At 37.7% G+C, this 5,401-nt stretch overlaps 1 non-coding gene across 1 annotated transcript; it reads left to right on the forward strand.

Moving 5' to 3' along the window:
• The first annotated feature begins 313 nt into the window (after positions 1-313).
• Positions 314-420, forward strand: LOC111761984 (U6 spliceosomal RNA). Its single transcript, XR_002795205.2, has one exon. It is a non-coding gene; the product is annotated as a U6 spliceosomal RNA (small nuclear RNA).
• Positions 421-5,401: the final 4,981 nt, after the last annotated feature.

Consider the following 5,401-nt stretch of genomic DNA (forward strand, 5'->3'; position numbering starts at 1 on the left):
CTATGTAATTATATATTTATTCAGTCAATAAGTATTACTTAAGTATTTGGCATACTTTGTACTTCTTAACGTTCTTCAGGAATGTAATTACTTGCTTATTGGTCTTCTGCCTAATTAGACTGTAAGCTATATGTGAGGGCAAATCAGTTTTTTATTCACCACTGTTTTCCTAGCATATAGTATTATGTGTAGCAGTTGGTAGGCATTAAGTATTTGTTGGATTGTAGTAGGGGAATTACAAATCTAGATAACACATTGACCAAACTAGAGATAGAAAGGAAAAAATAAGGAAAAATGGCTGTTTTAAAACTAAGTGCTGCTTCGGCAGCACATATACTAAAATTGGAATGATATAGAGAAGATTAGCCTGGCCCCTGCTGCAAGGATGACATGCAAATCTGAGAAGCATTCCTTATTAAAAAAAAAAAAATTAAACAGTGAGTGAGATTCTATGTAACAGAAGGAGAGTATGCATGCCCTAATGTGCTTTATAATAAATGTGGTCTATTTGATTAATGGTGCTAGTTAGAATTTGGATATTCTGGAAAAAAAACTGATGAAACCATCTCCGGAGACACTGTGTATATATTCAGTTCATTCAATATTTATATTGAACTTCTTAACATAACATCCTCAAGGAGACCAAAAATTATAGAATATGCAGAGTGATACTCAGGAGGATGGGGTAAGAGCACTCCCTACTCTTCCCATCCCACATAAATCATTGTAGATTGAGTTAATTTAGGTACTCCTAAAGGATGGAGGGATTACTCTAGAATATTCAGATGGAAATATTATCTTTCCTTCTCTTTCTCCCCAACATGCTGGCAGAGACTACAAAAGCAGGTTTGCTATTAGAAGGAATAAAAGCCATATAACTTAGGGTAGAAATGAAAAACAGGATCCCAAAATACAATGCCTTAAATAAGAATTTTATTTCCTCTCTCTCATAGTAGTCTAAGATGGGCACACCAGGCTGCAGGTAACTCTAATCAGAATCATTAAGAAGCCATATTCCTTCTGTCCCACTGCTCTATCATCACTCTACTAAGGTAGTGCTTCTCAAACTTCAGCATGCATATACATCACTTGTTCTTGCTGAAATGCAAATTCTAATTCAGTAAGGAATGGGGCCTAAGATTCTGCATTTCTACAAAGCTTCCAGATGATGCTAATGCTGCTAGTTCAAGGACCACACTTTAAATAGCAAGACCCTAGGGCATTGTCATCATCAGTATGGCCAAAGTGAGGCTGCTGGCACATCTGTACTCAGCTCTCAGGAAGGGGGAAGAGAACAAGTCCATAGCAAGGAATCTCCTTTAAGCAAACAATATAGAAATAAAATACATACCTTCTGCTCACATTCAATAAGCAGGGACTTAGTAAAATGGAATACCTGGATTCAATGGGGCTATAGATGAGGTTAGTCTCTAGTGAGGCAGCCATATTACCAGCAAAAAAAGTGAGGGATGGAGGAGAAGATCACTCTTACCATAGGAAATGAGAGAATGGATATGGGGGAACAGTTAGCAGTCTACGCTACAAAAAACAAACAAAGATAAGGAAGTGGGAGCTTACAAATAAGCAATAGGGATGAGCCGAGCCGTAACACTAAGAAGTAGGGTGTATGAGCCAGACATTGCTCTGAAACCTTTGAAAACAATTATGGCACAAAGCTTTTGGATCAGAAGCCAAAGAGCGTTGAAAGCAGTCCATTTTCAATTTGCAACCACACATATGCTTCCCTTGTATATCTTCTATGACTTGTTCTTGGGGTTATCTGATGATAGGGTAGGTAACTGGGAATGACAGTCTATTGTAGACACAGTAAGTAGAGTTGATCCAAAAAAACAAACTTAAACAAAAGTAAAAAACTTAAGTAAGATTTCATTAAAGTCATGAGGCCAAGTACTAAGAAAGATAATCTAAGCATAAATTACGAGTTTCTGAATTTATTTAACATGAACACTGGTTAACACAGGACAGCATCCTCCATGTTTTGACTTTGTCTGCCTCTGACAGCTTCAGCAACAAAAGTCATTGCCCAAGCCCTTGGACCTGACACATCTTCTGAGAACTTCCAGTTGAGTAATACATTTTAGGAGCTTCCTGCAAAGAACATTGCATAATTTCTTCTGGTATCCCCACCCCATTTCAACATTTAAGTTTTCCTTTGCATCTAATCCACTTAGAGTGGCAATACTGGAACACTTTTGAGAAGGAAAGTAGGATTATTAATAACTATATCAGGACTACAGGTATAAATCAAGAATGTCCTGGGTAGCCCAGGATATAGAACTCAAAGTTAAGGTAATACCTGTCATATTTTCTTTTTCTTTCTTTTTCTTTCGTCCTTTCTTTCCTTGCTTTCTCTTTCTTCCCCTCCCCCCTTTCTCTCTTTCTTATCTCATTTCTTTCTTCTTTCTTTTTCTTTCTCTCTTTTTTCTCAATTCTTGGGTAGAAATAAGAAACATTGTATTGGTCAAGCTCTTTAAGATTGTAAGGAATAGTCACTAGCAAATTACCTTTGATAATGAGATTTTGTTGCAAATTTCTGAGGTAATGAAAGTAATACAGAGTTATGACTGGAGAGCTGTTGCAATCAGGCACTCCTGCCTTAATCCAGTTCTTTCAAGAATAGTATGAGCAATAGGTTAGAGTTCAACATTGTTCAGAATATGATCTGAGCTCTACTGTCTCATTCTCTCTGTGTGCTGGCAGAGATTTTGCCAAATCCTCTCAAAGCAGTTGACCTCCTTCACATCAAGCTCACATGAGTTTACCTTGTCCATTCAATAGTCGCCAGGGAGCAGGGAGTTAACTCATCGAAAATATTGTGAACTTTCTATAGACATTTTGTGAGGAAAAAACCACTTGAGGATCAGGTACTCAACGGATTCTGAAGTGTTAGAACTTTAACGGCATTTCTCTAGTAAAACAAATTTGGTATGTTGCATATTTCTGCTTAATGCTTTTTGCTTTAAATGAAAGAAGCATAAAACAGATTGATTTAAGATTGTGGCCCATTATGACCATAATGCTTATTAGATAACTTGATTCTTTCATGAGGGGTTTGTTACCCCTAATGGAGAGAGTGAATGAGATAGACTGACAAAAATACAAATACTATCATACTGGATAGATAGTAAAAGCTGATAGAGTGACATAGCATGTGTGTGGTTCTTACCCCCAGTGATTTTGGAAGTCTAAGCAGGAAGTTTGAGAGTTTGGGTTGTTTCTAGAGAAGAATGTACTATGTAAGGTGTTAACTCAAAATCGCATAAGCTAGAGAAGGTATGAAAGAAAGCATTCTGCAGGAAAGAGAGGTGAGGGCATAACCTGCAAAACTTCAAATGCTGCCTCAAACCATAGCGATTCTAATGAAAGTATAAATATGATAATGAATAAGATAAAGAAAGGATAGCGAGTAATGATAGGCTGGGTGGTCAAAGTCAGGCATTTCTATATATAAATTCTTGAAGATTCCATATCTGGTGGGGAATTTTTTTTTTAATGTGGGTCATGTCTTGTTTCACCATGGTAGGGAATAATCCCTATACAAGTTGAAGGAAACCAAATAAGATGAATTTCTCACTTAAAGAAAATATAACACACGCCCTGAGATATAGATCTCTTCCATAGCTTCCTCCTACCTGGACAAGAGGCATAAAGCCAACAAAGGAGGCCAGAAGCGGGCAAGAATGATAACAATTTGTGGGAGAGCTTCACTGAGATGCAATAGTATTACATTAGTAGATTCATATATGTATATATGAATATATATATATATATATATAACTACCAGCAGCCATACCACACAATCACAATAAATTATATATATATGAAGAAAAAATCATGGAAGGTGGAGCTGGAAAGGACCTTAGTAATTATCAAGTCCAACTATCTCAACATTAAGAAATGTGGCCTAAAAAGGTGAAATGATTTCCCAAGACTGCACAAGGAGATAGAGATGGCTCTAGCACAAAAATCCATGTGTTCTTTATTACTCAGAACTAACTGAAACTGCGCTAAGCAAAAGGAGTAATTTCTTGGGTCACAGCTGAAAAATTCACGGGTAGACCTGGATCCGGAGACTGAGACAATGTCGTCAGGATTTGCCTTTACTCTCTCTCTCCTACTCTTTCCAGGGGTGGGCTCTGTTCTCAGAAAATTCTCCATTTCTGGAAGTAAAATGTCTTCCAGCAGCATCAAGACCCAACTCTAGCAGAAACAGGATCTCTCTTTACCTGTACTTGAAACAAAAATTCTGGGATTAGTTCTGATTTGCCTGACCTTACTCATGTGCAGTCTCTGAACTAATTACTTGCTGTGGCCACCACACTAACTGACTAGCTGACTGGCATCAATCCCTCTCTCCCCAACCATAATACCTGTGAAATCCCAAGACCAGGGTTCTTACCTTACTTAACTAGATGCACCATCTCTCTAACCCAAGTGCATTGAACATCCATTGATTCATCGGGCATCTGCAATGTGCCAGGCCTTGTGCAGGAGACTATGTGGATAAAAAAATGAATAAGACACAGGCCCTTCACTCAAAGAACTCTCAAACCTGAGTGTTTAATAAAACTTACACATAAATAATTTCTTCACCTGGCAACCAAACAACCACAGGAGCAATCTGACCATCAGTCAAACAAGGATATGCTTAGAGCTTAAGATTGTGATTTCCTATCGGAATACCACATGTTTGTTCAAATCCACAAAATGCCAGTACCACTAAAGCAGTAGACACAGTAGATCTAGAAAATAGAGAGGACAATTAAACATCATAATTTGAAAAAGTAGAATAAGCCTGGTTTCTCCCTTTCAATTCCAAATTTCAAGCTTAACTGCTAAAACAAAAGCCCAACTTATTAAAAGTGGTTTAAATAAAATAGAATTGTATTTATCTCTCATATGTACTATTTTCTCAATAAGGGATGATAAGGCAGCTTTGCAGTGTTATAAAACCATGTATCTTCTATCTCTGTCCTTCTCAATTGTGTTGTCCTCTTGCACATAGGTGGATTGCTAACACATTCTTCTGGATCTACACTTCTTCAAGCAGAAAGGGGGAAAGAGGCAAGGGAAGGGCATACTTTTTCCTTCCAAAGGTTCAACCCAGAAGAGACACACATCATCTCTGCTTATATCCCTTTGACTACAAGGGAGGCTGAGGAAAATGGTGAGAGTTCTATTGAAGGACAGAGAATGGATACTATGGGACTTCTAGCAGTCATGCCTCACAATAGACATAAACTATTTAATCTATTAATGAATATTTAGAGAGAAACTACAAGTATTGTTTAGTAAGGTGACACTGGGTTGATGTTATCTTTTGTGACACCACTCGCTTCCCCTCAAAAGACCAGCCTCCACAGTCAAGGTCACTAGCTGG

This window comes from Dasypus novemcinctus, chromosome 9, assembly GCF_030445035.2.
Source record: "Dasypus novemcinctus isolate mDasNov1 chromosome 9, mDasNov1.1.hap2, whole genome shotgun sequence".
Taxonomy (NCBI): Eukaryota; Metazoa; Chordata; class Mammalia; order Cingulata; family Dasypodidae; genus Dasypus; species Dasypus novemcinctus.